The sequence below is a fragment of the Lissotriton vulgaris genome, chromosome 4_1 (genome assembly GCF_964263255.1).
Source record: "Lissotriton vulgaris chromosome 4_1, aLisVul1.2, whole genome shotgun sequence".
In the NCBI taxonomy this organism is placed as follows: domain Eukaryota; kingdom Metazoa; phylum Chordata; class Amphibia; order Caudata; family Salamandridae; genus Lissotriton; species Lissotriton vulgaris.
The window spans coordinates 2,027,868,041-2,027,894,998 of record NC_141691.1 but is presented as its reverse complement, the minus strand read 5'-3'; positions in this window follow the sequence as shown (position 1 = coordinate 2,027,894,998).

Sequence of the window (26,958 nt, the reverse complement as noted above, 5' to 3'; positions counted from 1 at the left end):
ACGACTGAGAGGTTGGGAGCGTTATGTTCTGGGTTGTCTACTCATTGGGCATCTTGGGGTGGTTCGGAGAGCTAATAGGTATGAGACAATACCATAACTAGTCGGGCAGGGGATTGTGGTGGGTTCTGATTGAGGTTTGAGAAAGATCCAACCTCCCATCACCAACACCATATTTTCTTGTGTAAAGTTCTGTATGTGCAAAATCCCTACAACAGTATTAGTATGTCCTATCCTATCAAAATAGTAAAATCTGGTTGGGCATTTTGTTGGTGGGAATTGCCGAAAAGCCCCAATAATAATCAAGCCTCAAGATTAAGAGATGTAGTCAAGAGGACAACACAAAGTACTGCACTCAATGGCTAGAGCTACTGGGGAATCTGAGTTTTATTTTGATCCTTTTAAATAAAGAGTGGCCAACTGGGCAAGCTTACCTACAGGCAGACTAATAGTAGTAGTACAGAGAGCCATCATAGCAGAGGCAGTTAGAGACAGGGATAATAAGAATTTAGAAACAGATAATCTAGATCGAAGGATAATTGTTGGTAAAAAATAGCATTAGGAATTCGAAACAATAGTTCGATAAAAATATAGTGCAGTAAAAGTTAGGGAATAAGAATTATTAATAATAAAAACAGGAAGACTTAATGGGGCCAGCAGAAGAGCCCTGGTCCTGGTCCTCCTGTACCGGGTGTTTAAGTGCGCCCGCCGACTCCTACCCCGTCTTCTTGTCCCTGGGTGCTGATCATGAAAGATATAAGAAAGAGGAAAACATTGATGATTGGTGTGAAACAAATGAAATATGTTTAAAGGACGGTCAAAAAACATTTATGTAAACAACATTTACAATAAAATTGACCTATCTCATCTGGCCAACAAGTAGTATCGGGGGATTCGCGGATTGACTAGTTATCATTTATCAACACTAATCCAGTGTTCCATTCTGATTCCAGAATACTAACTAAGCCTAAGTAGTACGTACCACCAGACCTAGCCCACCCATTCCAGGCGTGCCAATTGTACATTAAGTATGCGTTTCCACTTCTTTTAGTCCTCAAAAATGGATAAATGGAGGACACATGCCTACATTTTTGCATACACCAAATTGTTGGTGTGTTGATGCTGATGTTCTCCTAGTGCTAAGCCTATTACCACTTACTGAACAAACTACTAAAAGTTTCTACTAAGGACTGGGGTAAGCACTAGCAGCAAGTGACGTGACAGAGGGGCGTCAAGCAGACCACTAAACAACTACAAACTCATACTATTAGGTAAACAAACCTTAGTATCAATCCACCCCTATCTCTTAGTGACAGGCCAAAAGAAGTCACTCTAGCATTACCTAACTTAAGTTCTCTCAAATAAACTCTTACATAATCACGCTAAGTGAGCGCAAACGCAAAGTTGCAAACAAGAAAGATTAGTAGCGCAGAGCACCTGTGTCATAACAATCACAGAAGACTTTTAAACGTAATTTACCTGAAATGTAAGCAGCAGCATTCTAGCTGGTCAAAAAAGAAAGATATTTGCAATATATAACACAGAAAGAAGAACAGACACAAAGTAGTAATAATTAAATAGTTACTCACCAAGACCCGAGACCCCCACTCTTGCAGGTCCAGCAGGTCCTACTCCCGGTCCAGGATATTGGACCACCGGTGCATCAACTGGTTCTGTGTGTGCCGGTCCCCACCACTGCCGGCGCTCCTGGAGCCCGGACCCAGGCATGCCACCTGCTGCCAGGGTTAAGGGGAGGGGGCGCTGCACAAAGAAAACCAGTGCGGCCAGCTCCATCTCCCCAAATAAGACCTGTGCCTGCACCCCTTTTGGCTCCACCTCCGCCATGTGAGGTAGCCGGGAGGCAAAAAAGAAAAGGTAAAAATTAAAAAAGTAAGTAAAAGAAATTAAAAAAGCGAGTAATAGAAAAAGAGTGAAGAAGTAGTTAAAAACACACAGAAAGTAGACAAAAACAATAAATATAGAATCAGGAAAATAGTATGAGACATAATAAATATAAAATATAAAAAACCATAGCTACAGACTGAAAAACAAGATGGCCGCGCCCACTGTGACCGCAAGGGCAAATTCACTCGACAGTTCTCCCCCCGAGCATGCAGAAAGTGTCGCGAACACGTAATAGCGATCCCGAACAGAAAATACTTATTGCGAACGGGCGCGAACATAAATTGCGGGACCTGGAACATGAAATAAGCATCACGGGCGGGCGACACAAGTGAAAACAAGATTGCTGCGCCCATTAGCGTCCACATGGGCAAGTTGGTGACACATTTCCAACGCAATCACACAAAAAATATCGCGAACAAGCGGGACAAGCACCTTCCGCGTCTTCGCGATATTTCTGTGTGTTTGCAGAGATTTCTGACATTTTGGCGAACATTTGCGTAACGCGAATATGCAAATTCCGCCCACCACTATACTTAACCACGACCAGACATATAGGAAGAGCCATTAAAAGATTCAGAGTATGAACCATTTGTAGATGGCTCGTGCATGCGACATGAGGAAGGAGGGTTGTGTGCACATTGGGCGGTATAGTCGAAGCATCCTATTTACCAGGAGTCAAGTCTGCTAAAGTTGCCGAATTGATTGCTTTATTAAAAGCTTGCAAAATTGGGAAGAAGTGGAAGGTGACCATATACACTGATAGTCAGTATGGTTATGGGATTTGTGCATGACTTTGGCCAACTTTGGATGCAAAGGGAGTTCATGACTTCTTCAGGCACTCCTATTAAAAATGGACATTATGTGAAGGAATTGCTTGATGCGATTCAATTACCATATGGCCGGGATGCCCGTCACCCCCTCCCAACACAATCCCCAAGGATGGGAAGTCGGACGCAGGCTTGAACTTTTGGAAGGCGGGAGGGAGTCACCCTCCCGGCCGTATTTATTAAAATATGAAACAAAATTTAAAACATTAAATAAAAGTTGCATAATCATGTACAATTTCACATTTATTACATTTCGATGAAGACATGTTCTTTGGCTAACCTTAACAGATCTCTAATACAAAGGTTTCCTAGCCGAGTCTAACATCCTGCAAATGCATACATTCTAAATTAAAATTGTACATCCTAGCATTAAGGGCCAACGGCAAGGTCTTAACCGGTGTCAGATCCCTACTACCAAAACTCTCGCCCTCACGGTGTGAGTGGCGCATGCGCAGAGGACTCTACCCTCATTGCCAACTGTAATTTCCCTTGTCGTGGTGGGGGCCCCCTTTCCACTCGACGCCATCTTAAAGGTCGTCCAAGTTCCCGTGTGAGGTATCTGTAGGAAGGACAGCGTGGACTCCCCTCCATCCCCACACTCTCTATCCGCCGCCGCGGATATCCGGCATATAGCCGCCTCCTCCCCTGGGAGGGGCCTATGGCCGTCTCCCCTTAGGCGACCCATCCTTAGTGGGTGCCGCCTCCCCATGGGAGGGGCCAATGGCCGCCTCCCCCCGGGCGCTCCCGTCCATTCTGGGTGGCGCCCCGCTCTAGGGACCTTGAAATTACTGCTCACCGATCATGACCTTACCGCCACAGGCCGGATAGTTGACCGACTATCCGGCCCCCCCAAACTCCTCCTAAAGGTCATGCTTCCTCAAACCCCTTAGCCATGCTATGAAGTCTCCTATGAGTAAATCATTCCCCTCCCGGGACAGGTGAACCCCATCATTCAGATACATGTGATCACCCCGAATACACCCATGAGGAATGCTATGCAACTGCGCAGAACGAAACAATCTACCAATTTTATTGTTTACCCTCTTCACCAAATGGTTCAGTGCTGACACCGAAAGGCCCCCCCGCCATACCTTCCTGGGAATCATGTGGCACCAGGCAATCGTGCATCCTGGGATCCTTTTCGCCAACCAGCTAACAGCAAACAAAACTTGTTCAAACCACACTTGTCTACCCAGTGTCACCAAGTCATTGCCCCCCAGGTGTACTATGACTACAGATGGCGGTGACCTTTGCCGCCCTAAGAGACCCTCAACAAATGACTCTAATTGGTCAAAACAGAGCCCGCCCTTCCCATGGAAGGCCACTCTGTACCCGTATTCCCCAGCTGCGCGAGTCGTGTCACCTGCTTTGAATACGTCCCTGGCGCGCCTCACGTATGAGTGGCCCATGACCCATACCACTCTCACTCTAGACGGTGATCCATGACCACTGGTCTCCTGGTACTGGGTCGACTGCAAATTCCACCCCGCGTGACAGGCTCGCGAAACTGTAATTAAAACAAAAGACAATAGGCGTGAGTGCATGTCAATTGATTTTACAACATTTGCAATCGCACATATCTTTTGAAGCAATTCGAGGACCATCGCCCCAACGGTTTCACTTCGTCCGCACTCTGACCCCTGGCTGTAGCCTCAGTAGCAGCCCCTATCCTAAAGGAGTGGGTCCCAAAATTGCACGGGTCCATGCCCGCCGCAGCGATTGTCAGTGCTAGCACCCTATGGAACTGAAACCTCGTCAGTGGGGTGCCATCCTTGTGCCTCAGCAAACTCCCCTCCCATGTAGCCGCCCTCAGTGCCAAGTATTCCTCTATACACATTATCGGGCACGTGGGGGACACTCGGGCGCGCTGCACAACAACACTATTTCCCATAGCCGCTTGGTCGGTCTTGGACCTGGCTATCGTGACCACCATCGAATCACCCCTAATTTGGACTTGATCTCTGCACAAGCCTCCCTACACGTCTTTCTTGTTCCTCGCGACCAGTTTGCTCACCCGCATAGCCCCGTGGAACGCTAATGCGAAAGCTGCCCGGAACAGAACTGCTTCGAATTGGGAGGAGCATGTCTCGTCTAGTTTCGCTATGAATAAGGACAACCTATGTAAGACAATTGGGCGCCTTTCATCTTGCTTGCGACCCTCGAGGCGCTGCCAGCCGCGAAGGGCTTTTTACACCAAAAAGGAACCTATTGGGTCTTTTATACCATGCACCTGCGCCATGAATGAAATGGCCGCCCTATGCCTGTTGGCCGTTGCCGCTGATCGGCCTTCCCTGTGCAGTGCTACCAGGAACCCCAGGAAGGATTCCTCCTGACCCCAGCTCTGATTTCCTGCCGGACCCAAAAATGTGCAATAGGAACGAAACGCTCCTTCGTATGCCTTCCTTGTCCTGGGGGCTAAGCTTGCTGCCACGAGGTCGTGTAATCCGGGGCACCGATTAGCCAAAGTGCTTCGGGGAATGGTGCCGCCACTAGGTCCGCTGTAGGTAGATAACCCCTGAATGCCGGCATATGTGAACGACAGAGTGCATCGGCCGCATGATTCAGTACACCCGGCACATGTTTCGCCCTGAACTGTACATTCAGTCTCATGCAAAGCAGCACAACCTCTTTCAACATTCTCAAGATCCATTTGCAGCGTGCTGCCTGTTGGTTAATACATTCAACAACAGTCATATTATCAGACCAAAACATCACTGAGCGGTCTCTGAAATCGTCTGGTCATGCCATCAGAGCATCCAAAATGGGGAACAGCTCCAGGAACCCAATGTTACTTGTGAGACTGCTGCAGTGCCACCACGCCAGCCATGTTTGCGCCGACCATCGATTACCAAAAATGGCACCAAATCCCACGCTCCCCGCCGAGTCAGTCCACAGACCTAGTTCATCTGAAGACGCTGGCGGCTTGTTCCACACTACTCGACCGTTGAAGTCCACCAGAAATGCCAACCAAATGCGCATATCCTGGCGAACCTCTGCAGACAGTCTCGTACGGTGGTGTCCTTCTTTGAGACCAACCATAGCTTGTGCAATAGAGCATGAGAAGGGGCGGGCCATTGGTATTACTCTCAAGGCAAAGTTAAGCTGACCCACTGTTTGCTGCAACTGGTGCAGGGTCACTTTCTCCTTACCAAGGCATAGCTTCAAGGAAGCCCTAAATTTGGCCACCTTTCCCAACGGCAAACGGAAACATCCCTCCACAGAATCGAGCTCAATTCCCAGAAACTCCAGTGAAGTAGATGGTCCAACCGTCTTACCTGGAGCCAATGGGACTCCAAACTCCTTCATGAGGATGCAGAAGTCGTGCAGCGCCTGCGCACATTTCGTATCGCCGGCTGCTCCCAAAAACAGGAAGTCATCGAGATAATGCATAACATGCCTATGCCCTGTGGCCTCGGTGAATGCCCACTCTAAAAAACAACTGAACATTTCGAAATAGGCACAAGAAATGGAGCAACCCATAGGCATGCATTTATCCATGTAATAACTCCCTCGAAATGCAAAACCCAGCAAACGCTGATCCTGCGGGTGTACCGGGAGCAACCGGAACGCTGACTCGATATCTGATTTCGCCATCAGCGCCCCGGGGCCCAGGCGAATCAGCATGGCCACGGCCTCATCGAACGATGCGTACTGCACCGAACAGACTTCTGGGTCAATGGCCTCGTTCACCGAGGAACCCCTTGGAGCAGACAGGTTATGAATAAGTCTAAACTCCCCTGGGTCTTTCTTCGGGACAACCCCTAACGGGGAACAGATGAAATCCGCCACCGGTCGGCGATGAAAAGGCCCTGCCACTCACCCTAAGCTGACTTCCTTTGCAATTTTTCTCTCTACCACACTTGGATTATGTTGCGCCGATAACTGGTTTTTACAAAAGGAGTTCCCTCGAAAACCCCCGCCAGGATGTGGAAGCCGTGCAAGAATCCCTTCCTCAACACCCCAGCGGAGACATGATCAGGGTATTCGTTTAACCAAGGAGTCATAGCCATGAGATCAACGGGTGTAGGCAGTTGGTCACATAGTTCTACCTTACTCCTGCTTGGACCCTCCCTTTCCTCCCGCCCCGTTATTTTTTGATCTACATGAACTCTCCGGGTGTGAGAAATTCCCACAGCCCGCACACACATGCTTGAACCTACATGTTCCTTGCGGTCTGTTACATTTGCCTCGATTGAAGCCCCAACAGACCCCCCCGCTTGCTGCCATTTCCACCGGTTTTCGGCTGGTGATCTATACCGGCGCCTGCTCGAAAGGGCACCCCGGGCTTTTGGCGGAAGGCCCCCGACCCACTCCCGCCCGGCGAGGATGTACCTGCCGCCCCCGGCAGGAGCTGCTTATGCCATGAGACCGAGTCGAGGCAGTCCCATGTCAGAGAGGCATCATATTCTTTCGCTTTTCGGAATTTCATGTCATATCCTTTCCATTCCTCTCCCTCATACATTGCATAAAAATCCATAATACGAGTTTGATAGCAAGACAGTTCAGTTAACACCTCGGGTTTACGTTCCCCCATAACTGCAGTAAATATTGCAAAGGCCTTCACCCAATTCGTTATCGTTTCATCCACCCTGAATTCCGCCATCTTGGCTCGCCACACGTTTGGGTGCCACAAATCTTTCTGGGTTTTAGCATATTCCATCTCGCGATGGTCAGTTAATAATGAAAACATATTGACATATTTGTCTCCCCATATTAACTCTTTTGTGGCCATAGGGATGTGCTGTGCCACCCTCTCCCGCCTTGAGGGTAATGAGCCCTCCCCCGCCACTGGCAAAGCGAGCTTACCCGGTTCGGTCGTTGTTCCCGCCGTTTTCTCGAGACCAACTGCAGGTCCTACCGGTGTCACCTGTGGAAAAACAAGAGGAAGATTCACCTTTGCGGCATCTCGCGACTGCGCAACTGCTGGATTAGTAGCTTGGCCTCTTCGGCCGTGTCTCCGGGCGCGTTGACACCCTCTGCCTTTCTATTGAGCCATGCGGCCAACTGGGTGGCCAATTCAGGAGGCATATCCTCATCGTTAGCGGGGGTAATCACTACCGGGATCGGTTGACCCGCGTCCGGGATTGGTACCGGGTTGTCTGCCGGCGTGACAGGGGTGGCCGGGGGTACCTCTGGGACGGGACCTCTGGGACTGGAACCTCCCCTGAAACTGCCCTCTTCTTGACCCGCTTCCCTCTACCCTCGGGGACAATTCCCGGCAAGGCCGGGCCTATTACCTTCTTAGGGTTACCCGGATTGCTCAGCGCAGCCAGTTGTTGTTTGACCTCCGCCAAACCTCGACCGATCGATGGGACTTGACCGAGTTTCCGCTCCATGCCAGCCATTGGGTTCACCAACAGGCGTAGCACCTTATCCGTCTCGGAACATTTTCCTGCTTTCTTGCCAGCCATGGTTTCGATTATCCGCTCCTAGACGATCCAACAAGGTCCTGGATTCTTCGCCTTCGAGTAACTGAAAGAAAAACACAAGAATTAAAAGTTCTCAAAATTGCTGCTTGTTCCGTCGAGGGCTCACGGGCAACGAGTGGGTGCAGCCTTCAGAGCACAGGAACAAGAGGACGCTTCTTCGGATTCCCGCTCTATTTATTCTTCTGCGGGAGGGCATGTACCCTCCTCATGTACACCTACTGGGCGTGGTCATCGGTGTAGGTGTCTAGGACAACCCCTCCTGGGCGGGAAAAGGCGCGCCCCGGCTACGCCGCTTCGGGCATACCAGCCGAGACACGCCCCCCCACCCAAAATGGTTTACCGGGAGGATATGGGCACCCAACCATACGTTCAGGGGGACCGAGTGGTCGCCCCTTTCCAAAAGTAGTGGCTGTGGTCAAGTGTGCTGCTCACCAACCTGGAATTGACAGAGTGACAGCAGGTAACCGATATGCTGACCAGATAGCCCAACATTGTGCCAACTATCAAATGGCTGTAAACAAGAAAATTGATGCATGTGGAAACAGCTGCTAACTTATGTTGCTTGAAGGTGTGAGGACTTACAAAATAAGCAGAGCAAAAGGAAAAGGAAGAGTGGGAAAGAATAGGCTGTCAGAAGAGTGTTGGAGATGGCGTTATTGTTTACCTGGATGGTAGACCTGTGTTACCAGACTGTATGCTTGCTCCTATGGCTAGGATGTAACACGGAGACACCCACATAGGTAGAGATGCGATGATATGACTGTTTTGGCAAACTTGATTTAATGCGAGGCTCAGGAATGTAGCTGAGAGTCTTTGCCAGAGGTGTTTGGTTTGTCAACAAATAAAACCTGGTAGGAGAACTGTAGTTTGCCCCGGGAAAATTGGTAAATCAGAAGGACCATTCATAAGGCTGCAACTCGATTTCATTCAACTACCCCCTTGTCGAGGATTGAAATATATCCTTTTCATTGTCTGACTATTTTCAAAATGGGTAGAGGCCTACCCCACCGCATGAATGATAGCATAACCATAGCCAAACTCCTCTTAAAAGAGCTCATTCCTCGTTTCGGTTTTCCAGTAACGATTGAATCAGACCGAGGGTCTCCTTTTAATAATGAAATAATTTGTCTAATCTGTGAAGCATTCAAAATTGAGCAAAAGCTGCACAGCGCATACCACCCAGAGGCTTCTGGAGTGGTAAGAACAACTGAATGGCACGATCAGGTCAAAATTGGGAAAGATGTATGAATCTACACGATTGGAGTGGACTGATACTTTACCTCTTGTTCTGATGGGACTCAGAAGCATTCCAGACAAGAACACAGGCTTGAGTCCCCATGAGATACTCATTGGAAAAGCAATGAGGCAAGCATGGGTACCAAGACACAAGCTGATAAATATAACTGATGATTTAGTGCTAGAGTACTGCAAAAAACTGGCTGATCAAGTGCATTCTATCTCTCACCAGGTTGGGGAAGATGTGGTTACCAGACAATCAACTCCAGCACATGATCTGAATCCAGATGGGTAGTGATAAAGAAACACACCCAATAATTTTGCCTAGCACCAAGGTGGTGAAAGCCACATCAAGTAATATTGGTTACCACCACAGCTGTAAAGTGCAAGGGAATTCCAAACTGGATCCACGCGAGTCACGCTAAAAGAGTGACAGAAGCTGATGAAGTAGAGGCTGAAGGTTGTACAGATCAAGGGCCCCAAGAAGTCGATCCTGAAGTAGCTGATGAGGAACAACTGAGCACCAGTCAGGATGAATGGATTCCAGTAGACGAAATACCTGAAGAGATCATAAGAACCAGAAGTCAAACATATCAAGATAGGCAGAGTGATAGTGAGGATGAGTCAGGAATAGAAGAATGCACTCCGATTACAGATATTAACGCACATAGTAATTCTGAGGAGGAGCATATAAGGAGAGATCAATGTACTCAGACATTCAAAACACCAACCAGAACTCCTGAGTCTGAGGAGGGGCAGATAGGTATTAGGGCGGAAGTTCAGGCGGAAGACAATCAAGAGATCAAAAGACCTGAATAGGACCAGATAGATGTAGAAAAACGTGTTCAGGACGAAGAAGGTGAACAAAGTCAAAATCAAAGTCAACGTCAAAATCAAATTCAGCAAACTCCTGAACAAGGTCAGATTAGTCTTGAAGAATGTATCCTGGTAAAACTGACACAAATAATCCCTGGGCAAAGTCAGATAGAAAGGAATTCAGAAGACGACAACGGACACATTGTGCCACAACTGAATGAAAATAAAAGAGCATCTGAAGAAAATCAAAGCACAGTGCCAGCTAAAAGACTCAGAAAAAGAGATAAGTGGCCTGGGTTTAACAAAAGACTGAAATTCCACCTTAAAACAATAAATGAAGAACTAGAACAAGTAAATGAAATATCGAAAGTGAAGCTGGACCATCCACAGAGAAGCCAAGAAGGAGGAGTCCCGATTGAAAGGACTAAATAATAAATTCAAATGCCCTGAATGGACCTATGTCATCCTTGAAGATTTAGAATACTTAGAAATAAGCGACGAAAGTGATGACAAATGAATTGTTGATCAGAGTGACGAAGAAGTCAGACCAACCTGAAAGAAAATTCACAGGTTTTAGACTGTGTAAAAGTTACAAAGAGGGGTTAGGTCTCCTTAAAAAAATGGCTGATTATAATGCTGGTGGAAAACCGAAAAGAAATTGTGTAAAAACATTCTGTAGAATATGCACATGTAGTATATTGATAGTACTCATCGCATAGTTAGGACTGACAGTAGCTATACCGTACATAATGAGTGAGAATAGACACAATTACAGTAGTTCACATGAAGATGTAGATACACATGAAAGGGTAGATAGCCTTAAACAAAACAGAGTGACTTCAATGCATTTGCTAATATGTAGCAGCTATGGAAATGAATGATTGTTATGTGTGCATGAAATTGCCCACACCAGTAGCAGAAGGGGTTGCGTATCATCACTTACCCCTGACATATGGTATCTCATGTAGTATTTTGATGTCGTTTTCTATGAAGTTCCTTTACGTAGAAATCTAAACCTTGTCCTTACTACTACAGATTCAGCACATTTTATGGGTGAATATTTTCTAACAATGAAAGCAATAGATGTAGCTGAAGCGCACAAAGATAATTTAACATGTACACTACACAAAAGGGAAAGGCATTTTTGAATTTAGTATAGAAAGGGCGACAGGATTTACATAGAAAGGCCACTGGTCAAAAACATAAAATTCCCAATTGGGCTGAAAGTAATGAGTTTACCCCAAATGGAAAGACTCAGGCTGCTATGTAACTGGATTTCGGAAAGAAAGGGAAACTATTATAATAATATATTCATTGGTTCCAGTGAATGTGAACACAATTTTAAGCTAATTGGGGGTTGGGGTTTCAAAGATGGATCTGAACCAATTTTTTCCTGGGAATTATTATATTTTTGGGAACAAAGCATATTTTAAATTGCCTGATCATTGGTATGGGAGTTGCTGTTTCAGAATAGTATTCCCAAAGGTATATCATGTAAAAAGAATCACTGGAAGCAATGAAGAAAATAATGGACTAACACGACATAAAAGAGCTAGTTTTGCTGAAATTGTGGGTGATATATTAAGTGCATTAATACCTTCAGTGGACGTGGTTATGAATACTCAAAGAATCTGTAAATTGTCAACAGTGGTGGATCGCTTATCGACTGACACTGCTGATGTGTTTTTGATGATCAATACCGAATTAGTTGCTGTAAGATCATTGGTTTTACAAAATCGACTTGCTCTTGACATATTATTGGCAAAAGAGGGCGCAGTCTGTAGAATGCTGAAAACGCAACATTGTTGCACGTACATTCCTGATGAAAGTGTTGAAATTGGGAAGTATGCTAAAAAATATTACTTATCTGAGTGAATAATTGAAACCACTGGAGGTTTATAGTGCATGGAAGAGGCTAGTTAATGGTCTCTCCTCTGTAGGTAGTTGGTTTAGTAACCTAGAAAAAAGTATTGTAGGTAGAATACTGATGCCAATATCGGGAGTGGCCCATCTTATTTTAGGGATAATGATTTGGTGTAAATGCTGCAGAAACAAAAAGACATATGCAGTAAACAAGAAAGGAAAGAAGAGAAATTTCAATGAAATTGATCAGGAAGAATTGAATGGAAATCTCAATAAGAAAATGAAAACCTTTCAAATGAATAATGAGAAAATACCTAATAGAGTGTTTGAAGAAATAGATTTGGGAAAATGTTAAAAGTTGGCGTCTGGTTCTGTAATTATTGATGATGTAAAATATCATCAAAGAGGGGATTGATGGAGCAAGGTTTCATACGTAAAGAGACTTGCTCATATTCAATCCTCTCAAAATAACATATAATGTATTAATCAACATGTGTGTCTTACTAATATTTGGACTACACAACATATTTAGTATCCAGGGGAAGCTTTCCTATGTGATTTTACTAACAGTAACTCGAATGCATTAAAATGGCCGCCTAAAACACGGGTACTCTTTTGTGCATGCTTCTGCCACTTTCACGTGGTGTGAAGTATCTTTCGCTTGGTGGGAATTCTTTGCAGCTGCGCACTAGCATTAAAGATGGCTGCTTCATGTTTGATATACTAATGCTCCTGCTGCTGCTCTAACTAAACCGTGCTTGTTCTGCTTAACTATTAATGCTATAGATAAAATTAAAGTAATGAGAATAATGTAGAGATGAGTGGTATACATTGCATTCATGTATACATTGTTCTAAAATTGTTTCTCTTTGACTTTACTGCTAGTTCGTATTTGGGCCTGGAGAGTGAGTGTAATTCCAGATTGAAACCCACGACTGCCCATGTGTCACTAAATTAATGAGTCCTCAAGCCATGGCATTGAACTTGTGCCAGTGACATTCTTGCCTGCGATGCGTCTGGGAACTTCACCCTATGAACTGTCCAGAGGAAGAGAATAATACAAAATATTAATACATTGTATATCTTTTGCTACAATAATGCTGGGTGGAATAAAAGTGCATGGGAAAATAAAATTATGGGAGGGAACATTTATTTAAATATTTTAATGAAATGATCTGATACTGGTATGGTGTGATGACCTCTCCTCACCTTTTTGACCAATAACTGAGTTAGGCGTAGCTAGTTAGATTGTCCAACTTTTCCAAATAGCTGACCTATCACTGACACAACGCATGCTATAGGAGATCGAGCGCAGAGGTGCTGGCGGAGCACTCTGTCAGAATAATCGAGAGCAGTAGTGCTGGCAGAGCACTCTGACAGAAGAATCGATAAATTGCTGTGGGAGAAGAATCAATAACCCAATCAGGGTCTGACTGTTAGTCCCAGAGAGGGGTGTAACTAAGGGTGGGCGTAAAATCCGTTTCGCGGGCGAATTTGCGGATTTTCCATGATTTCACGATCCGCGAATCTCGCGAAATCGCGGTAAAATCCGCGAATCAGCGGGACGAATTTTCAGGCAAGCAAGGGTTACAGCAGCAGGTGCAAAAGTTGAACCTAATTTCTTTGTAACCTTTTACAAAAGGGTTACAAACAAATTAACTTCAACTTGGACACCTGCTGCTAATTGCTTCCTGGCACCTCGTTGCCTACTTGCAACTAATCTCTGACCCTGCTCTGACCCTTGAAGCAGGGTCAGAGAATAGTTACAAGTAGGCAACAAGGCACCTGTCCAAGGAATTAAACCTCATCAGGAAGCACTTACAGATATAAAAAACAGGAAGAAGGGAGAGGATGGCAAATACACCCATTTTGAGTTGTCAGGAGGGGTTAAACTAAAAGAGACCTTTACAGCACAATTTTCATATGCATTTTGCTAAAAATAAAAAGCTGTATGTTCTGTAGGGGCAACTCAGGAATCTGGCCCTTCAGAGATCCGGCCTCTCTTTCTTTCTCTCGTTCTCTCTCTTCATCTCTCTTTCTCTCTCTATCTATCTATCTATCTATCTATCTATCTATCTATCTATCTATCTATCTATCTATCTATCTATCTATCTATCTATCTATCTATCTATCTATCTATCTATCTATCTATCTATCTATCTATCTCTCTATCTCTCTCTCTCCCTCTCCCATAAACGACTGCATGGGTAACTTCGCTATGCAAGCGGTTCGCGAAGACGCAAAAATCCCCGCGAACACGCAAAAAACACCACGAACACGCAAAAAACCCCGCGAACACGCAAAAAAAAAAAAATCGTCAAATTCGCGAATTTTGCGGATCGCGAATTCGCAAATCAGCGAATTCGCGGATCGGGAATTCGCAAAATTCGCCCATGCTTAGGTGTAAGGCTGGCGTTGCACTTAGCGGAGGGTACCTGTCCTGACCTGCATTTGTCCTGTCCTGGTCCTCACCTGTCATGATTTGCACCTGTTGGCACCTGAACTATCAGTAGTCCTGTCTCTTTGTCCCAGCCCGTGGCCAGGGTTAGTCTTCACACCATTCTAGGTAAATATAAATCTGTGTGGGTATGTCATTGTATTGTTTCGCTTTCTCACCCATCCCACGTATCAATGCCTAAAAGAAGTTTCGTAAAATTTCTGCATATCATTGCTTTAGTATTATCTTCCTAATTGAAAATACTTTTATTGCTTCTGTATGGACTATAACATTGAAGAATTTGCATAGATAAAGTGTTTAAACTTTCTTGAGTCTGTGGGTATTTATGAATGCAAATGGTAATTTCTAACTATTATTCCATCTCCCTTGATCCCTTGAGACTTTACTAAAGGTGACAAGGATTGGTAAGTCCATGTGTATAGGTATAAGTCCTAAGTAAAATAAAATTCCTGATGGGCAAATGGTAAAAGGCCGGATTTACCTGTTCAAAGTGTGTATGTTTATGGGCCCAGGTGAGTATGGTAATTGAGCAGGCAACTCCGCGCGCCATCACCATGGGGCTGGACTCAGTAAAATTCACAGAGGACACCCTCAAATTTGGCAAAAGCAGGGACTTTGGCACTCAAAACTCTAGAACTCCAGGCTCTTGTTCAGCCTTGCGAGGGCTAGTTGATTTGAGTTGTCGGGAGCCTCTTGTAGCGACCCTTCTAGCAATTAACTCAACAGTCGGTGTCTCTAGTCAGTAGTTGTCCTCCAAGGAACCTAGAACTGCATAGTAATAATTCACTAGTATAAAATATCTTGGTTGATTCCATCCCCCACCTCTGTCCATCCCTGGTAAAGGCTACATATAGCCAGATGGCATATAGAAGTACCCCAATGGTAGTATATTTATCCCTGTTTGCTCTATCGTCCAGTTTCCCACCTTATCAAGTAATGTTTGGACAAGATTAGGTGACCCAAAGGATAGCACCGCACAATCACCCACTAAGGACTTTTTGAATCTACCTATCCAACCAACCCGTCTAACCAATATAAATTCTGTAGAGAGTTGGTAGGTTAATCCAGACCTCGAACTTAGCAAGAAAAGTGCTTTATTTCTAAGGGATGTCAGATGTTGGTTTTGGGAAAAGTCAATAGAGATATATTTTAATAAAAACTTAAGACAAAAAATGTCAGATTATAAGTGAAGGAGTAAAAAGTACGGCCCACACACCTTCCACTACTTCATGCTTGGTTATGATGGAACTGATTGGAGAACATGGTGTCCCTCCTATTACAGCTGTTAATATACAGACTTACAAAGATTGAAGAGGGTATAGGTTCCATTGGGACAGTAGGTGCTTCAGGTGGTGGAGTGGAAGGAAGATCAGGAAACACAAACGGCCCATTAAGTGGGGGTCTACAAGGAGAACGAAACATCACCACTGACTCAGATTCATCTTTTACAATGATGCCCCCGTTCCTGTTTCTAGCCCTACTGGATTCATTCAAGCATCCTCTGGGCCCGTCAAGATGTTAACTGTAGGGGGGTCACCACAGCTAGAGAGATCCTCTTATCATAAGGTTGGGAGGAGGAAACACAGCTGCGAGAGAAATACTATTGAGGGATGGTGAGACATGGTCTGTTGGGCAGCAGCACCACCTATTGTCAGATATTCTCCCTGCTGCCTTACCAATGGCTCTGGCTTAAGAAAATTCCCAGTACTGAGGGAGGGCCAGAAAGACTCTACAGAGCATCTGATGGATAAATCACAATTTTGGTTGAATACGTAAGGTGGGACTTAGTACGGCGGGATGGGGGACAGAAAGAAATGTCGGTTTAGCCCACCATATTATAATGGCAAGATGAGTGGGCTGGGTGGGTACCTCACAATTTATTTTTAAAGGTGATTGTGGAGTGGTCAATTTTAATTATCAGCAAGTGGTGAGCTACTTAAAACATCAATCTCACAATGTAGCACTCTCTGGCACCCAGATTACCACTTTCTCTCTAGACTTTTTTATCCTCAAGTTTACCTATTTAATTTGGGTCCTTACAGTCATGCACATGGAAGGCATACATTCCCTCAAATGAAGTTGAATGCTCTAGGCAATTTTGGAAGCTCTAAGTGGGAGACATTACATAGATTTGCCCCTCTAGCAGGACTTGATTCTTACAAAGAACTACCCACTGTGCACTTATCCAAATAGGATCAGTCCAGACTAAGGGGCTCATTAGGATGGTGGTGTTTGGCACATCCACGGTGCTGGCGGAAAATGCCTTTTTCCACACTCCAGAGGTAGTCCTTGTATCCCCCATATTACAATGGGCAAATATAGCTCATTTTCCGTCTGCTGCAGAGTTTTGGGATCCGCCAGGAATTTCCTTCCGCAACAGTGTTGTAGGTAGCCAAAAGAGAAAGACCACCGCGCGAAATGACGACCCGACCACCTGACAAATCATGAAGCCTCAAACAGCTTATCAGATTGCAGCAGAGAAACCAGCCACTCGGAGACGGTGGACGCCCTCCTGCAAATATTAAAACTCGAATCCCAGGCACCTCCACGCATTCCTGACCGCTATGTATCCAGATCTTCGAGCCCTTCCCCTGCTGCCCTCATCCACTACCAGCAGATAAGACGTTGCAGCGGTCAAAACTGCAAGTACGTAAGTAACACATCTCCACATACAACCACAACACATAACTCCCTTGCTGAAATATGGTTCCTGAAGAGTTTTCTGTTTGGCGTCTTGACGACATGGAGTAAAGGATTCTGCTAACAGAGAGGTCGACTTAGAGACATATTGCCCAGGAGTTGTTTGACCTGGCAGAAGAGTGTTTAGTCACACTTGGATAAATCGAGTGAAGATTAACATCTTTCCTCCTTTCCACGTCAACTTCAGATCAGAAGTTGATCCCAATTGACCCACTTGGCTGAGTGTTGAGACTTTTGCTTCAGCACAGAAGCAGTCCCATTGGCAAGGTTTCCTTTGGCCCCCAGTCCTGATGAGGACCAAATTAAATGGGCTGAAACGCATCATCCTGACATTGAAAGAAGCCCTGTACCACTCAAATGTATGTGCAAAGAAAATGTTACACCTGTAGAAAGTAGAATAGGGTGTAATGCACAAATACCCAAGGAGGTGTTGTCATGAGGGCGATCTTCAATGATGTGAACTGCAAACTGTATTTTTAGGATTTGTAAGTGTGTTTCTCAGCACAAAAAATATTAGGGGTCCAAGGATTCTGTTTTTTGATACATAAGTGCATCAACTGTATATATATTTTTTCTAGAAAAAACTTACTCTCTACGTTTTGTAAGTAAATGTGTGTTGTTTGTTGGATGAAGAAAATTGTAATATTAAAATATATATAAAAACATTAGATGTATATTGACATACATTGAACCCATAATCTAGTGTGAGTGTATTTTTTTTAATTCAGACAACTGGTTTATAAGAGAATATATTCCGATTGATGGATTAATTTAGGTCTCCATCAAGTATATAATTAATTGTTGGTATATTCATTCCGCTGCATTTTGCTTGTTTATTTCTTGAAATACGGTTCCTGTTTACATCAAACACTCTGGTGGACACAGGAACTTACCCACACATGTCCTGCCTGCTAGAAATCCACACCTCCTCATCGGGGTCACCCATCAACCGCTAAATCACTGCAATGTCCCGTCACTTCACTGCAGCGGCAAAGACGCAAGAACACCTGTGCACAATGTAGTAGGCAGGGCCGGCGCCCGGCATGGGCAGTCTGGGCAGCTTCCCAGGGCTCCACCTTCATCCTACCCACATGGTGGGCTGCAGAAGTTGGCCACAGCCCACAACAGGCTACCCAACCCCATTTCTGCACATGCTCTGTGCCCCACTTGTGCCCCCCTCAATGCACAATTTAGCAGCCAGGTGTGGCTTGACTTCGCACCTCACACATCAAAGGGGAAGGTAGATTGACTGGGAAGGTGGGGATGAAGATGAACCCCCTGCATAGAAGGGCAGGGGACGGACAACCCTCCTCCTAACACCTAGTCTAGTCTAGTCTGGATATTTGTATTGCGCAAACATATCACATCCTCAGAGGGAGTCTCATGGCGCATGCGGACAATCCCAGAAAAAGGTAGTGAGAAATCCTGAAAGTGAAAGTCCTAACTAAAAAAGCAACATTTTCAACAACTTTCGAAAACTCATGTGGTCGATAGTTGTACGGATGTTTAGAGGAAGTTTGTTCCATAAGAGTGGTGCCATGTGGGAGAAAGCACGTCCACCATTTCTAGCTGTTTGAACTCTAGATGGCGTAAGTTGGAACTTAGAACTAGATCTCAGTTCTCGACCAGGCTGGTACCATGTCAATTTTCGGTTCCAGTATTTTGGTCCTGTGCCGTACATATGTTTATGAACCAAAACACATGGTTTTAAAAATGGCTCTTTTTTTTACAGGGAGCCAATGTAGACTTTTTAGGCAGGGAGGGGGATCGTTTTGGTAATCCCAAAATCAGACGAGCAGCAGTGTTCTGAACAACTTGTAATTTCTTAATGTGGCACTCATTTATGGCCACTATGTGAATCTAACTGAGTAAATTAAGAAATTAAAATTCGTACTGCATATTAACAACCACTGAACTGTTCACACTGCATTTCAAGTCTCTCAGAAAGATCCCACATTAACACTCTGCCACATACCCATACCATAGGTCAGCAGCAATAGGAGACAATAAAAGGACTAGCCCAAAGTAGAGAGCACAGTGCCGGAAAAATATGGAACAAGCCATATATCATTTGTACTTCACATGCAAGAGGAGAAACATATCACACTACTCTTAGGCCATCAAATCAGACATGGGTGGCACAGTGATTGAAATGTAACTAAAGTCACATTGATGCAATATCGCTGGGATACAGCAAAGCAAGCTATGCACAGGCACAGGAATGATAGGAAGTGTCAGAACCCATTCAGTGACCAACCACACATCTGTGTCAACTTACTTGACATGTGTATGTCACCAGCACAACCAGCTCATTGTCACACTCCCTGACTGTCAAACGCAAGTAGGACCTTCACACATACCCCTCATCTACCCATTTCACACCTGCATCACTCAACATCTTTATGAAACACACATAAAGGTGCAAATAAGGTCATGTGAGTTGCTAGACAACCAATGACATACCCTGGTGTGTATCTACAAATGTCAGACTCACACTCAGGGATGTCTGAACCAATGCTGACCAAACAACAAAAGCCAAACATAAATCTCACAAACAACATCCATAGAAGTCCAGCAAGCTCCGCCATGTGCAGACAAACAGTGGATATGCACTGTGGCCCTAGACAGAATAGAGATACACAACATTTTCACTCTTGACAAATGCACAGACACCATACCCCAACTCATACAAAAAATGCATCATCAAATGCCAATCATGAACACTAACTGGGATCAATTGGACAAATCAGCTAACACAGACATAGACACCACACCAGTTATGGTGAGCATGGTGTCATGGTGTACCACAAGCATGCTCGTGCACAATCCTGACAAGTGACATGTCAACTATAGGAGGACATAGCACTATTGTGCACTCAGAACAAGTTAATGAGCAAGAATCCACATTGCTGCATGTGACATTCACACAGGAAATGCACATTACACATGCAACACACAGCTGAATGTATTACACAAACTACTCACACACAATGTCATGCAAATAGAACATCACACACACATTGCACCTGGCAGTAGAAAGAGCCAACATAGGTCAAACACTTCCTTCATTTACAACAAAAGCACAACATATGCTCATACCAATTCATCACATAGTCAACTCAGCTGGACATCAGGGGGATGCACACCAGGCAAGTACAAAGCAACATACACTGACAGCACTGCATGCACAGTAAGCAGTGTGTGAACACCAACCTAACCTGTAGCAGACATCGGAATGCCCCACCATGAACTCCCACAATACAAATCATCACAGCACACAGATCACATCACACCCAGGAAGGGTAGGAATACCTCAGCAAACAGGTACGCAGCTTAGCCATCACCCACAGCTGCACAAGTCATGACAACCCAGATGCAATCAACATAACTAGAGGACTGTGCTGATCAAAGATATGAACTGCACATGAGCAACCAGGATTGCAATCAAATGGAAGAAAATACCACATAACTAATTGTGAAACAGTCCTGAGTGGCACATTGGTCCTGTGCACAGATCTTCCTCCCACAGTAAAGTGGAGGGGAGGGTCACACTCTGCAAAGCATGGTGTGGGGTGAAAGATATGAGATTGAAGAGGAGTGCACATCAGTATTGGACATGTGAGGGGTGTACTGTCCTCAAACACATAGAGGAGTAACTCACAATGTGTAGGCATTAGAAGCATGTACAGGGAATGGTCTGACTCCTCATACCACATACTATACTCGACCCAACAATGTGTCGAATGGCAGCAATGCATGAAAAAAATCACAAATGATGTCAGTGTGGCTTAGCCTGTCAGCACAGAGAGCACAAACCTCAAACAAGACCCATGGGTGATCAACAAAACACAAAACAGCGTTTGCAGTGACACACTCTGCATACTCACAACTGACAACGACAACAAGTAGGTGTCCCGCTGGAGTGCAAGGACAAGCCGACACACTGCACAGTACACAACTTACAACTCCTACATGTGCCCACAATCTGCTAAATTGTTAGCTATTTGACCACGCTGTGATGTCATCTTTTGAGCTATAGAATGTGACTATTTGAATCCAAAGGGCTGGTGCTACAGTTTCAAGTAGGCTGTTGAGACGTACGGTCATTAAACCTTGAGCTCATACACCTATCTGTCCTGTTGTAATTACTAGAAATTTAGCAACAAGTTGGTTTGACCATTCGAGCAGCAATTTGCCCTGGCTCCATTGCCTTGCAGTTGACAAGTCAGCTGAGGAGCGTCAGCCGAAACGTCTGTCTGAACTCTTCATCCTGTGGCGTCTCTGGTGGCTCTTCCCTGTTTTTTTAATGAACAAGTAAATCCAAAACGTAAGTGGGTTGAAGTGTTCAACAAATGTTGGAGCACTTAGTGTTTTGTAAAATACCCCTCACACACCAACAGGCCCCTTGGTGTCATGCTTCATCATCGGGGTCTTCGCACCCCTCTAACGAGATGCGGCTTGCTGCGACCAACGGCTACGCGAGAGCACTTATAGTTAATGACTATATGTGGTGCATGTGTGTGGGGTGTATTTACAAGTGAGTGGTGGGATGTGGTGAAGGTTTAAAAAGTACCTGGCGCATGAATATATGGGAAAAAAAATGTATTCTAAACTCTGGCTGGTACTATTAAAAGGGTGCAGTGTGAGGTCGAATGTGTTGTATTAAAGAACAGGACCTCTGGTGTGCGTCGACATGTTTCGGAGGCAAGCTCCTTCTTCAGGATGGGGGCACAACTTCCCCACCTTACTCAAGTATTTCTAGATAAATATCAAGGTATGTTTTGTAAAAAAGTGAATTTATTAGGCTAAATGTGCCTACAGCGGTCTGCTACAAGCTCAATGACCCGTGGAAAGACAAAAAGAGAAATAAACTAATGGTTACCCATGTATCGGGTAGTTCAAGCAGGTGCAGTCACCAGGAACCTCACCATTTTGCTTATAATAAGCCCTGTAAAAGAAAAAGTACTAACATCACATACAACACAGAAAACATAAACACTAGGAGTTATTGGCAATAGTTGTCATACTTATGAAGCTTGCTTGCTTGCTTCATGAGCAATAGGGACGTCTGGGGTGTTGCTTTTTTGCAATCTGTAGTGAGAAGTAATGCAGGTGTAAAAGTACATTCTCACTTACTTAGGAAATTAGTTCGTATGGTTGTTTCAGGTTCTATACTCACAGGATCGGGACACAGTAATCTCCGCCTTACCCCACACGCTGCTCCGCTGAAGTGAGGTGATCACAATGTTTTCGCTATTTATAACCTGTACTTAATTGAGCGGAAATGTTTACATGGCCAAACATGGGTGTTCCGCTGTTTGTAGTTAATTGAATGCCCTTGTTTGGAACATCCTATCTTTGGCCATACATATTGCAGCTTTGTGTGTCAGAACGGACTTGCAATCGACAAGCGTCGGTACACGCGAGCAGTTTTTTGGTGCGCATGTGCAAGGATCCAGTAGTAATCCTTAGTGCATGCGTGTTGCAGCCAAGCGATCGTTTTCAGTGACAGTGGTTTTTTACGCATGCGTAGTTGCGCCGAGGGCATATTCCGAGGCGATGTGTCTCTTTTTAGTGAATTTTGGCAGGCATGTGTGGAGGAAACATATAAACAGACCAATCAAAACCAAATATTATTGATGGCAGTATAGTCTTTGGTTATGGTGGGAGTAGTACCTGGGTGGTTACAGTTATTAAAAACGATCAGTGAGACTCGTTGATTTGATATGTATCATATATATACAATCCTGCATCTTGCTGAAATTTCTTAGGACGGCATATTAGTTGGATAGTTGCCACCCAGTACCCCTGTCAGCAGCACACCCCATGTGAGCCACACTAAGAGTGTGGGAGAGAGTGAGACACCAATGCGCAAAAGTTCATCAGCGAGCGTAACTGGGTCGAAGATATCATCATCATCCTGTAAATGCTTGGTCCAGGGCAACATTAAAAAGATGTTGTTTACAGAAGCGCAATATGAACGCAACCACCCACTGACGCGTCTGTATAACACTAAGCTGGATAAAATGCTAGCTCTGGACCTTCTCTCTTTTTCTTTTGTAGAAGGGGTTGGTTTTTTAGAATTAGTGGCAGCGCTCTGCCCTAAATGGAAGGTTCCTAGCCAGTTCTATTTTGCCAGAGTTGCGGTTCCAGCACTACATGAAGATGTGCTGGAGGTGATTGGGGCAGCTTTGCAGAAGAGTGCTGTTCACACTGTACATCTGACAACAGACATGTGGACCAGTGGCGCAGGCGCTGATTACATGTGCATCACTGCACACTGGGTCTCTTGTTCAGGGGTTAAAGCAAAGCTAAACGCAGGTGTTGACCCGGACCAAGTTTTCAAAGCTGCTCGGAAACATGCAACACTAGCCATGTTTGATTTGGAGAAACATCACACAGCACAAAACATTTTGGATGAGTTTAACACAAAAGTCCTTGACTGGCTGTCCCCAAAAAAATGCCAGATTGGTTATGTTTCCACGGATAATGGCGCCAATGTAGTTAAGGCCATGGAGCTGGGTCACTATTTCAGAGTGCCGTGTTTGGCGCACTGTATAAACCTGGTTGTCAAAAAATTCTTGAGTGATAAAGAGAGTCCAGCGTACGGGGTAGTGGAGACCTGCCGAAAAATGTGCAACCATTTCAGCCATTCTTTTAAGGCCCGGAAGCATCTGAGGAGCCTGCTACATGACCATCGAATGCCAGTGAAAGCACTCATCCAGGAGGTGGTAACACGTTGGAGCTCAACCTTCTACATGCTTGAGCGTCTATATGATCAGTATACGGTACTCGATCAATATTTCTTAACACAGGGTACAGCTCAGAAGGACCTGAGGATGGGTGCGGAGCAATGGCACATAGTTAAAAGCCTGACACGCATGCTTCGTCCTTTTGAGGTCCTCACGCGTACAGTCAGCAATGAGGACTGTAATTTGGGAAAAGCTATCCCATTGTTGTACATGCTGGAGTACCAAGTGAAGGAGGTGTGTTCTGTGCTTCAAAAAGATGAAAAAAACAAAGACCCTTTTGTTTTGGCGGAGAAATTATTAGAGCGCCTACGTGGTGATGAACGTCTTAAAATGATCCACTCAGAACAGCATTACATTTGTGCTACTATTCTGGATCCACGCTACAAAAAGGCGCTGGCAGGCCAAGCATTCTTTCCTTTTGATGATGAACATGTTCCAAAGTACAAACGTTGGCTAGCCTTGTCAGCCAAGAGGTTTGAAAGAGAACGGCAGAAAATCGAAGGAAAAGGCAGTACATCAGCATCAGCAGGCCATCCCCAGTCAAAACAATCCACTTCTGCACCTGTGGCTGCGGCACAAGTGACCTCTCAGCCGTTAAAGACACCGGCAACCGGATCATCTGCACCAGACACAATAGAAACATTGGAGGCTGAAGAGGATTGGCTAGCTCGGCTTGGGTTTGGTTCTCAAAAGGTCACAGACACAGCAACAGCTAAGCAAAGTGGAGGAACCTTGGATGAGGACCTTGAGTCGATGGTGAAGGACTATCTGAATGACTCAACAGAGGTCTATGTTAATGCTGACCCATTGGCGTATTGGCATGGGAAAAAAGAATTGTGGCCACAGCTCTCCAACCTGGCTTTAAACTACTTGTCTTGCCCACTCGCAAGCGTGTCTTCTGAACATGTTTTCAGTGCTGCTGGTGCCATTGTAACTCCCAAACGGAGCCGCCTCTCGCCCAAAAATGTGGAGAGGTTAACAATGATCAAGATGAATCAGCACCTCATACCACCAGATTACAGAGTAAGAGAAAGCGCGCCGGATGAAGACGAGGTGGACAGCAACGTAGATGAGGGAATTTCTACTCTGTCAGGTGACACTGAGCTCACCCTGCCTGAATTTGCAGAGAATGAAGACGAAGCCTTATTCTTATTCCTGGACCTTAACACCGAGCCCTGAAAATGAGACAATGAATCAATAACTTTCTTTTTGGTCCTTATTCACTTTCATTCCTGTGTGTCTGTCTTTCTTTGTTGTGCACAGTTAATATAATTCAAACTTTAATCGCCTAATGACAAAAACAAGCCCATCAGCAGAATTGTCTTCACTTGTTTGCTTATTGATTTGAAGGTGCCGCAGTCTGCATTCCTCAGGTTCACAAGTTCAGAAGAACATGCTCCTTTATCCTCCTCCTCCAGACTCCTATTTCCATCAAAGCAGAGGGCTGGATTACACCCAATGAAGAAAGACTCAGCACTTGTGGGGGTGTTATACTTCTTTGCGGGTGAGTTGACGGCTCTGGGGCCATTGCTGGGAAGCTCCAATACCGGTTAAAAGTGGTTTGGACCAAATCGGGGTCGGAATTTTTTTTGTGTTTTTGCTGACTTGGGGGGGTTCCGGCTGTTTGTGGGTGAGTTTCGGGGTCTGGGAGCACTGCTGGGACAGTCTAATCTTGATTGCATTTGCTTTTCAGGAAATCCGTTGTGGTAAACCGGAGTTATGGCCTAGCTACACAGCGCGTTTGGACTGAAGGCCGAGAAATATTGTAAGTATGAGATTTTGCTTTTGGGCTGTTTGGGGGTGTTGTGCTTTTTGGCGGGTGGGTTGGCGGGTCTTGGGGCATTCCTGGGAAGGTCTATTACCGGATAGAAGTGGTTGGGACAATATCCACGCTGATTTTTTTTTGCTATTTCTGACATTTTTCTCAATGTAGCGTTTTTGGGGGCCTGTTTGGGGAGGGTTTCGAGGGTCTGGGAGGACTGCTGGTTATGGATACTTTACTTTGCAAGAGGTTTGAAGCAAATCCATGGGAAATTGGCAAAAAAATTACTAAGTCCCCATTTTTGTACTTTTGCTCTTTGGCTGTTTGGGGGTCTTCTACTCGTTTTCTCCAGGGTTGACGGCTCTGGGGCCATTGCTGGGAAGCTCTAATACCGGACAAAAGTGGTTGGGACAAAATCCATAAGATAAACCCTTTTGGCACTTTTTGTAACTTAGGGTTCGTTAGGGTTAGCCCTACCAGCAGGATTGCATGTGTTTTGGGGTGTTCTAGATTTTTGCAACTGAGTTCTGGGGTCCTAGAGCACTCGTGAGAATGTGTAATTTTGGTTGCAAGTCATTTGAAGAAAATCCATGGTAGGAAAGGGGGGAGTTGGCATAGTTAAAGAAAGCCTCTGCCACTATTCTTAACTTAGGGCTCGTTAGGGTTAGCACTAGCAGTATTTCTATTGCATGTGTTTGGGTGGGGGGGTTTATGAGTCTTGGAGCGATGCTGGCTATCGATACTTTTGCTTGCTTGCAAGTGGTTTGAATACAATCCACGGTGGGTAAGGGGGTATTTGGGCCTACTTTTACTTTTGAAGTACGTTTTGTCACCAGTTTTCTGCTAGGCCTCGTTTTTTGAGATCTGATTGGGGGTCTTCTACATTTTTGCAACTGGCTTTAGTAAGGGTCTGGGTGGAAGCACTGCTGGGAAGGTCTAATTTTGCTCTAAAACACAGTTTACAGTACACCTAGCTTGAGGGGAAAGATCCGCTAAATTAATTTGCCCATACTTATTTATCCTTGAAAAGGTGATTCAGACAGAGTACGCACTTTCAAAAATGTTGTACTGTCTATTAGGAAAATCAAAGTGTGACTTTTTGCACTACACATCGTACATACCTTATATTTATTTATCAGTGCTGTTTTTCGTTCAATAATTACAGGCCGGTTTTCAGTCTGCAATGGGGAAAAAAGGATGGAGTCAGGCTTCA